Source organism: Macadamia integrifolia, chromosome 6 (genome assembly GCF_013358625.1).
Source record: "Macadamia integrifolia cultivar HAES 741 chromosome 6, SCU_Mint_v3, whole genome shotgun sequence".
Classification (NCBI taxonomy): domain Eukaryota; kingdom Viridiplantae; phylum Streptophyta; class Magnoliopsida; order Proteales; family Proteaceae; genus Macadamia; species Macadamia integrifolia.
The window spans coordinates 39,071,420-39,082,527 of NC_056562.1; the positions used below are offsets into that span (position 1 = coordinate 39,071,420).

Consider the following 11,108-nt stretch of genomic DNA (forward strand, 5'->3'; position numbering starts at 1 on the left):
ATTAGAGGCACTCTCGAATACAATTATGGATTTATTATGGAATATGATCGTAGTTTAGAAGCTTTCTCTTTTCTTTGTATTTTTAAGAAGAACAAAACTATTGATGATTCCAAAATAAGGAAGGCTATGTAGGTAGCATGTATGATAGTGTCAAATTTCACTCCATGGTTGAAGGAGCCATGTGGCTCAACAACAATGTGTTTTTCACCTTCTAATGAACAAATTTTATTTTATAAAACAAAGAATGAAAAAATAAAAATGGAAAAGTAATATTAGAACCCTTAGCTAAACTATCAATTGCAGACCAACTCAAAAGAATGTTTCATGTTGACAATTATGATTACCTAGTAGGACTTAGAGAAGAAGAAGCATAACCCATTCCTCATTCATCAACATCAAATCTCTTAACCCTAATGGAACTTCAAGCCATCAAGGGCTATACCCATAGGGAGGAAGGCACAACTCTTCTCTCACCTTCCTAATATCTCTCTATCTCTCTCTCGCTATTCAATAAGTTTTTCGGTAGCTACAACCCTACTTACACCGATTTTCTTCTCTGTCCTTAGAAACATTTATCAAAATATGAGTCATCGACTGTATTTATCCCTCCTTTTAGCTTTTGGGTTACCCTAATCTTCTAAGACAAGTATTAATCACAGACTTTACTCCTCCCCTTTTCCTCCTTCTACCTTCTCTTGTCCTACCTGGTCATAGTCGAAGGTGAACCCATCTCCTCATTCGATCTGCTCTGCCCATATTCAAAAGGTTGGTGGTCCACCTTAGTGTTTACTTTTCCTATTTCACCCCTACTCTCACCCACAAATAGTTCACATATTATTCTTTTCTTCAACTCATCCCAATTCATCTTTTATTCACTTATTACATTACACTGCAAGCAGTGATCTACACACGACTATATGAAGAATTTCTCATCATCAACAGGAGGGTCTACCTCTAGTATGCGATCACCTCAACTACAATCCCTATCTGGTAGTTCACGACCAGCTATAAACACGCCAACGAGTAGTCCTACTAGAATTAACAGTAAGAACACTAGGTTCTATGGACAATTCTGTTACTGCACATTTCTGCCTGGCGTAGACCTGCAGAACACAAATAAGAAGCTGGCCCAGAGAGAGCTCCAGGACCAGGCTCCAATGCCAAAGTTTGTCTTTATAATGCTATAACGTAGGGCATTCAATGAATTGAGAGCTTACCTTTGTCCCTCGATCAAGCTTTCCTTATATAGATTGCATGGGTCTTTCCCATTGGTCAAGAGGCACCATCGTATGGATGCATGTCCTCACTTTATTGGAGAGATCTCCCTCCGTTGAGGTAGAGTTGGCTAGGGTTGTAACAATTAACTTGACCTGAGTTACTTATCCCAACTGTTAACTTGACCACAGTAAGATCCTCCAACCGTTAACCTGACCATAGTAAGATCCTCTAACCGTTAATCTTATCCCAACTGTTAACCTGACCACAGTAAGATCCTCCAACCGTTAACCTAACCATAGTAAGATCCTCCAACCGTTAACCTGACCATGGTAGGGCTAAGGGTTACGTAACCGTCAAGCCCAGGTTAGCACTCACAGTCCATGGTCTTGAGCCAAGTCGATTATCGGTGTTGGGACCTCTATGAGAATAGGTTGAGAGCTTGACAATCCTTCGAGGGGGCAGGCCTAGTGCTCCTGCTCACGTTGGTCCAATTTTGGGTCCGATCACCCGACCATTGACCAATCAACAAATATATGGTATATCATATACCCCCAATCCTCGAGCTTCTAGCATAGAAGCTCGAGGAGTAGTTCTTGTCCCGAGTGGGGTATCACCTACCCCCCTCTTGGGCTCAGAGATGAGTTTGGGAGAATTCGGTTGTTCGATTTATGGTGCTCTCTTGGGTGTCTCTGCATTATTGATATCCTTGCCTTTAATGGCAGTGACAAGACCACTATCACACGCTGGTCATAATTGGGGGTTTTAATTATGGGTGTACGTGTCAGTTGGTGACTGACTTAGGTCATTGAGCCATAGATTAAGTAGATGCATATGGGTCGGATTGGGTTCCAATTCGATTCCTACATGGGTCGCCCACTTGGGGTAATCATAGACCCACTAGGATTGGGAACCCTAGCTAGCAAATTCTCTATAAATAATAGGGTTTTGGCCACAAAGCTAATTAGGGTTTTGACCTAATTTTTTTCTCCCTATTTTCTTCTATCTCTCCCAATTGAGAGTGGGTGTCTCCATTGCAATTCTTGGATTTGGAGGGTGGAATATTGCATAACCATTGCCTAGTGAGATCGTTGCAACTTTTTCGTTTGTTACTGTTCATGCAGATCGACGCATGGTGCAACCCGATCCATTCCGTTACGAGAAAAGCTATACTGAGGTATTCCCCTATACCCATTTACTTTTTATTTTACATTGTATCAGAGCCAAGGTTTATGGTTACATTACATGTTCCCGCTAAGAATCACACTTCATTGTGTTTGGTCGTGAATCTGCCGCACCATGGAATTCGTTCAATTTTTATTGTTCATGTTTCTTGCGCACTTCGGCCATTGCCGCATTGGTATCGGCAGCCGCTAGTCTCTGCCGCCGAAGGGCGATGTTTAGGTTTTGGCTTCGGTCATTGTAACTTTTGCGCTGCTGCTGCTGCTGCTGCGACTGCGGCAACTGCTTGCAGTTAAAAAAAAAAAAAAAAAAAAAAAAAAAAATACCCCCGAACCAAAGTGTTGGTTTAAGAGAAGAAAAAACAAATATATTAAAAGGAGTTAATGATGAGGACTTTTTATAAAGAGTACAATACAAATTCACTTTTTCTCTTACCTCTATTGTTTGTAAAAAAAAAAAAAAAACAAGGGTTAGTGAAGATTGTACGTACTGTTCATAAACAGTACTCTTTTTTTCTTTATTTATTGTTATATATATAAAAAAGAAAAAGGTATGGTTTTTTTCTTTTAAGTGATTTGAAAAACTTGTAAAGTTAGAATCATAATATTTAAAANTAAAGAGAATAAAGAGAACCCTTTTGTTTGTTTCATATGCATTGTGCGGTCAGGTTCTAAGAATAAAGATCGATTTGGAGTCGATCTTGGAATTGGTCTAAGCCAAAACTGATCGGACCTAACTATTAGAAATTTGATTTTGTTCATATATGATGGGTTTTATCATTATAGCATATGTTATGTTATGGCTGTATAGTATTTTGTGTTATTTGCTTTAAGATATTTGGATAAAAAAGTATTGGAAAGTATTGATTTTAACTTAATTTAGGGTTTGAGTTTGTATAACTTTACCTAAAATTACGTTTTTCTCTTAATGACTTAGGTCAAAGGGAGAATAATTTCTCAGATGATTTACTTGAAATTGTTTGATGACACATATTTATGTTGTTTGCTTTACATTATTGATTCTATTAGTATAACTTGAATATGCAACCTTGGCGTTATTAGGCCAGATATATTATTGCTTTGAAATATGTTTTCGCATGTATATGTATATGTATATGTATTGACAAATCATCATACTCTTCCATAGCGGTTTTGACTTAAGACTCGCTCCATTTGTTGGGATGCATAGTCGATCTCCACCCATTAACCCATGGATATATTTTTTTTTTGGGTTGGAGATCATGATTGGTATTTAATTAAAGTGGGCATGTTCATATATGTATGTCAGAGATAGTCTTCATGTATGATGTAAAGTGCGGCGTGTTGGGAATACCACTCTATACCACTCTCCACATTGATTTTGATGATAACAAACAAGTGTGTATATAACTAATGTTTTATACCAAGTGTGATGTAAATGATCAAGATACGAGGCTGCTTGACCTCTAGCAGAGCTGAAGAAGATCTCTAAAGCATCAAAGCTTAAAGTACATTGAAGTATGTAGAAGACTTCAAGCATGCAAGGTCAATGTAATAAAGCATAAAGACTCTTGAGGACCAACTGCAAGAAGAATAAGAAGACCTTAAGTGATCCTCAATGTAATAGTGCACACACCATACACAAGCACTACACTATATCTCATAAGCATGCATTATATATCAAAGAAGGTATTTCACCTCCACACTCATGTTTTGATGATGACAACAATTTGCCTTCAAGTATTATTTTACAGAGACCTAATATTAAAGATTGAATTTGATGAAGTCATCAAATGAAGAGTATCAACAAGGTTGGATCAATTCTTGAAGAATGTATCAGAAGAATTCAAACTTCAAGATGTCAAGATATGAAGCTCAAAGTCATGGAATTGCAAACAAGAAGAATGGAAGAAGAAGTGCTAAAACTAGAAGTCAAGATAAAGACTTTAAGGCTCAAGTGGAGAAGAAGACATTTAGGATAGAATGGTTGTTTATATGTAATCTATAAACTTCCATATATATATGTGCACACACCTCATACAATGCATAATATCATACTAGAATTACCTTAGGACATACCTTGACCAAGTATGAAGTCCCTAAGTGGTTAGAAACATATTAAGAAAAATATGTTTCAGTAAAATTCTATGAAAACCACATTGACCTGATTCTTTGGCATTTTGGGTAATATTAAATCAGTATCAGAAGATTGAATCTCATAAAAGTTGTATATCATTGAGTTGTGAATTCAACGCAACTTGAATCATCTCAATCCGAGTTTGTATGAGAAAGATATGACTGTTTTTGTATATTCTACACTATTTGTCAAAAAACTGACTGACAAAGGCATCCGGATTCAATCCAGATGAATCTGGATCGGATCTGGAAATATGGATCAATCCGGATTGAGAAAACTCCAATCCAGAAATTCAGATTAGGATAGAACCTCAAACACCTAATGGTCATAAATGGCTATTTTGAATCCAAATCAAGGATCCAGATCCAGATCAGAATTCGGATCAGGGAAAATAGATCCGTTGGAAGATTTTTTAAACACTCTTTCACTCACTCTCTTGGCTATAAATACCCACTCTTAGGTAATGTATTAGGAACTTCTCTACATATTCATAAGACACATTTTGTGCCTACAATTAAGTGAGAAATACATTAAAAAAGAAAGAGAGAGATTATGAGTGAAGCTCTAAAAAAAGAGTGAGAAGAGGAAGAGAAGAAGAAGCTTCAATCATTCAAGTCATCCTCATTTAGAAGCTTCAAAGTGCAAGCACGTTCATTAGGGGTGTCAACCAGTCGGGCCGGTTCAATTTTGATCGGGCTTAATCGGGCTTGAAGACTTTCAAAGGCTACACTGTGTCCGCCCATTTAACTAATCAGACTTAGTTATTGAGGGCATGGTACGCTTTATGTTCGGTCGGTCGGCCTCAGGCTATAATCGAGCCACCTTAATCGGGCTTTAGTCGGGCCTTAACCGGGCTACGGACATGTTTAATGTTAAACGGGCTTTAATCGATTTTTAAACGGACCATCTTTAAAATGTGCTCTTATATTCCGGCCCACTCATGCAAGCCCAAAAAAATGACAATTAATTAATAAATGATACCAAATATAATCATTATTTAAAATGTGAACATGTTTTTACTTTTAATTTGGGGGGTAAAATAGGTATTCTACAATCATTAAAGGATCGGGCTAAGCCGGTGCACAATAGGCCGATCTCGGTCGGGTGTTAAACGGTCGGTCTCAATCGGGCGCCCAACGGTCCAAGTAGTAAAACCAAGATCGACCGTTTATAAACGGGCCGGGCTCAAGCCCGACATGTTTAATAAATGGTCCGGGCCGGGGCCGGTCTATAAACGGTCGGTCCCGATCGGTTTAGTTGGTTCGGGCCACGAATTGACACCCCTAACGTTCATTCATTGCATTCATCCACTTGCACATTTATATAAGAGTACTTGTTCTACATACCACGGGTAACATCGTTCAACTCTTATAATTTGTATTTTTATTTACATTTCAATTGTTGGTTCTCTTACCGGTACTCAAGAAGTGAGTTGCTATTGCTCGTACTCAAGAATGATTTGAGTTGCTTTTGCTTAGACTCAAGAATGGGTTACACTTGACCTGTAACTAAGACGATGTTTAGTTGCTCTTACTTGTACTCAAGAGTGGGTTACACTTGACCCGTAACTAAGACGATTGTGAGTTGCTCTTGCTTGTACTCAAGAGTGGGTTACACTTGACCAGTAACTAAGATGATTGTAAAGGCTTATTTCTTTCATGGTAAAAGAAACATATAGTGGAAAATCTCTCAAGGGATATTGAGAGGAGTAGATGTAGACTTGGTTATAAGTTGAACTACTATAAAATCTTTGTGTCTTGCTATTTTAATTCCGCACTTTATTTCTTCATTTCATCTAAATTGTCATAAATCAAAATATTATCAAGTACACTCGAGAAAACCTATTCACCCCACCTCTAGGTGTTTCTAACATGGCGCTTCCTACTCAGTAGATTGATGTAGTAAGATTTTAAAGGATGTGATTATTTTAGGATAATGTAATTAATTTTTTGAGAAGCCTTATAAAGAGAAAGCGCCTCGCACTGTATATCATACACTTACAGTACCTCGACATGCCACTTTAAGTACCAATTGGGTTCCTATGTGGGACCCATGCGTATCCGTTTGTATGGCTCAGTTTTGTGGATTGGAGATACCTAATTCTCCTTATATTTGTTCGAAATCGATTAAAATTATATGTCCTTGACCCACACATGTGAGATTTGATTATGAGCTTAGCGAAATTTTTTGTCTCACCGTGTGTAGTAAGGAACCATTAATTTTAATTAGGGTTTCTAGAATAAATTCTTAATGTGCAACTAATGTTTACCTTACACATTTTTGCGTGCAGTGATATGGCCACTAATCATGTTGTAGACCTCACTAAGGGTGACAAATTGACTGGACCCAACTATGACATGTGGCATCGAAAGATTCAATATTTGTTTAATAAGCAAAACTATCTTGAGTATTTGATCAATGTTATGGACAAACCCTCTGAGGGTACTACTACTCAACACCGTCGTGATATAGAAGCCTATAATTAGTGGGTGAATAAAGATTGTAGTACACGCTTTATTATGTTAAGTGTTATGCATGATGATTTGCTTGGTGATTATGAGAAACACACTACAACTAAGTCTATGTGAGACCAACTGAACATTGACTTTGGAGGTACATCTGCTATAAGGTTAAGGGGTATGACCTTGAAGTTTGAGATGTATAAGATGGATCCTAAGCACACTATGCCTGAACACCTTAGGGTGGTTAAGGATATGATTCAGAAGCTGAAAGATGAAGGGACCACTCTCACTGATGAGCAGCAGATTCAAGTTATCATTAGGACATTACTAGATTCTTGGAAACCCATAAAACTCGTTATGACAACATTAAAAATTTTGTTGATGTTGCAACACATGTGGAACTTGAGGCAGAGTGTCAAGAAGCGAACTGTGTAACTGCCCGAGCCGCCCTGGGAGGCAAGCGCAAGCTCAAGCGTAAAAGACAGGGCAACCCAAGAAATCAGGGTATGGCTCAGAACCAGGCCCCAAAAGAAGGCAAGCCCACAAAGCGCAAAAGAGGCAAACATGGCGGAAAGAAAGATTTATCTAAGGTTAAATGCTATAACTATCAGAAGATGTGGCACTTTGCTCATGATTGCACTAAGCCGAAGCAGGTACCATTTCTATCCCTCTCTGTACTTTTGTTTGTACTCATGTTTTGGTTGCCCATATATAATCTAATTGGATTGTGGATACAGGAGCAATAAAACATATAGAGCGAGATCGAGGGGGGGTTTTGTAGATTATCGCAAAATTCCAACTAGATCCCATAATGTGTTCATGGGGAACGGTACTAGTGAAGCTGTTTGAGGAGTTGGTACTTATCAACTCAAAATGCATACTAGAAGCACCTTGCTTCTTCATGATATGCTTTATGCACCGGATATTCAGCATAATCTACTTTCAGTTTCTGCGTTATTACCTTTAGGATATTCTTTCTATATTGACGATTATACTTTAGAGTTTTATTTGAGTGGTACTTCTATTGGACGTGGATCCTTACTTGATGCATTTTTTAAATTAGATTTAATTGATTCTTCTTCATCTATTTCTTATGTAGTTAATACATGTGATCATTCTGAATTTATAACATGCATGCTAGATTGGGACACATAGGGCGAGACATGATGACTAGGTTAGCTAGAGAAAGCCTTTTAGGCCCACTCGCTAGAGTCAACCTCCTTGTGTGCGAACCCTGTCTAGTAGGTAAGGCTCATCGAAAGCCTTTTAAAAAGTCAATCTGAGCTACCCAACCTCTTGAACTTGTCCACTTAGATATTTGCGGACCTATGAATGTAAAGGCATGCCATGACACTTCTTATTTTCTCATATTTATTAATGATTATTTGCAATACGATTATGTATATCTGATGGCTCACTTCTATGAGGCATTAGATTGCTTCAAATGCTTCGTGGCAGAGGTTGAGAATTAGTCAAGTAAGAGCTTAAAAACTTTGTGCACTAACCAGGGACGCGAGTATCTATCCGATCAGTTTAAAGAATTATGTGAGGAAAAGGGGATTCGTAGGCAGTTAACTATTTCTTGCACTCCGCCGTAAAATGGCATAACGGAGAGGAGAAATATGACACTCTTAGATATGGTTAGGTTGATGATGGTGTAAGCCAACCTCCCGATATCTTTCTGGGGGGATGCTCTTCTGACTGCTACCTACATCCTTAACTGAGTGTCTTCACAGTTAGTTCCTTCGACCTCCTATAAGTTATAAAAACGCTCAAAGCCAAATTTAGGGCATATACGACCATGGGGATCAGCAGGTTATGTTCACAGTACCTCCCATCAGTTTAGAAAACTTGGCCCTAGAGCAAGGAAACACATCTTTATAAGTTATTTTGACAGCTCAAAGGGTTACATTACGTACAGTGAACACCTTGACGGAGGAATGATCGAGATAGAGTCACAAGATATCGACTTTATTGAGATAGATTTTCCTAGCAATGGTGACGCAAGCAGGAATCTCGACCTCTTTAAGATAGAGGATGAGGAAAGCGTCTCACCTATTCTTGGCGAGGGTGGGGAATTAACTCATCCTGTAATCACTAGAAAAAGTGAGACTGATCATCAGCCTAGTGGGAGTGCACCACTAGATGATCATCAGGATTCCGTTACATGTAGGAGCACTCGTGGGTAAATTCCTCGTTGACGTTCTGAGATTGAAGGGGAAGCTCTCATTTGTGTTTCAAAGGATGAGGATGAACCCGTTTCTTTGTGAGTGGCACTCTCCTCACCTGCTAAGGATAAGTGGCAAGCTACTATGGAGGATGAACTGAGTTCTATGAGTAAGAACCAGGTATGGGAGTTAGTTAACCTACCTCCTGGGCTTAAGACCATTAGAAACAAATGGGTTTTAAATGTCAAGAGCAAGGCGGATGGTTCAATTGACAAGCATAAGGCACGCCTTGTGGCGAAGGACTTTACTCAAAAGAAGGGTGTAGATTATGATGAGACTTACTCCTCGGTAGTGAGAATTATCTCAATTCACCTCATTCTAGCCATTGTCATAAAATTGAACTTGGAGCTCTTTCAGATGGATGTTAAAACTATATTTCTCAATGGAGAACTAGATGATGAGATCTTTATAGATCAACTAGTGAGTTTTGAGGCTAAAGGACAAGAGTGTAAAGTCTACCATCTCAAACGTTTTATATATGGCCTTAAACAATCGTCTAGGCAGTGGTACTTTAGATTTCATCATACTGTTACCCCTATTGATTTTGAAATGATTGAAGAGGACCACTGTGTGTATGTGAAATGGTCAAAGGAAAGTTTTCTTATTCTATCCTTATATGTTAATGACATTCTATTGGCTAGGAATGACATGGAGATGATTGTCGCTACTAAAGAGTGGTTGTCCTCTATTTTTGAGATGAAGGATATGGGTGAAGTCAAATTTGTGTTAGGCATCAAGATTATTAGGAATCGTTCTAGGAATATTCTTAATTTGTCTCAAGAGACTTACTTAAAGAAGATCCTTGAACGATTCCACATGGATAAGTCTAAACCCATTAATACTCTCATGGATAAGGCCTGTGTTTTGAGCCTTGACTAGTGCCTTAAGACTGATGAAGAGGAATCAAATGTCCAAAGTACCCTATGCAGCAGCGATAGGCAGTCTGATGTACGCGATGATGTGCACGCATTCAGATGTATATTTCACAGTTGATATGGTTAGTCGTTACTAGAGTAATCCAAGATTATACCATTGGCAGACAATGAAAAGAATCTTTTGATACCTTCATGGGACCACTGATCTCACCCTCACCTACAATGGTTCAGATTTGAGATTGAGAGGCTATAGTGATGCAGACTAGGCTAGTGACAGAGATGAGCGTAAATTTACTTTGGGATATGCATTTGTCCTAGGAGATGGAGTTGTAGCTTGGAGTATCAAGAAGCAAACCTGAATCGCCTTATCCATGATGGAGTCCGTGTACATCGTGTGCTCAGCACCCATTCAGGAGGCCATTTGGCTGAGGAGGTTCCTATAGTGCCTTGGCATTACCTCTCATTCTGGAGATGCAGTGCTAGTACACTATGATAGTACGGTAGGTTTGGCATTCGCTAAGGACCCCAAGTTCCATGGGAAAGCCAAACACATAGATATCAGATATCACTACATTCGAGAAATGATTGCACAAAGAAAAGTTATCTTGAAACATATCTCCACGAGTAGCATGGTGGCTGATCCATTGACTAAGCCTATTACTCGGGACATTTTCCTCACTCATGTTAGGAATCTGAGACTTAGACGTGGATGATTTGTATTTTGAGTTTTGACTTTTTCTTTAGACATTATTGTTATCACTATTTGATTTATATATGAGACATATAATTCTTTAGAGTGATTTACGTGTGTGCACATTTTATTTAGTAAATATGTCACCAGGCTTGAATCGACCCAATCACACGGGTGATTCACCTTGCTTGGAATCAATGAGCAAGATGAGCCAAATTCACCTTGGTGCTTGAAGATAGCAAGCGAGATGAACAGACAGCTTTTTAGCTAAGTGGTGTCTTAGTTAGAGCTAAGATGAGACCTTTCTATGGTCGAACATAGAGACCGCACGTCTCCGTGT

The 11,108-nt window shown here is 38.7% G+C and overlaps 1 long non-coding RNA gene across 1 annotated transcript; it reads left to right on the plus strand.

The window, feature by feature from the left end:
- The first annotated feature begins 2,201 nt into the window (after positions 1-2,201).
- On the plus strand, positions 2,202-4,553 carry LOC122080763. Its single transcript, XR_006140909.1, has 2 exons — positions 2,202-2,392; positions 3,849-4,553. It is a non-coding gene; the product is annotated as an uncharacterized LOC122080763 (long non-coding RNA).
- The last annotated feature ends 6,555 nt before the right edge of the window (positions 4,554-11,108 follow it).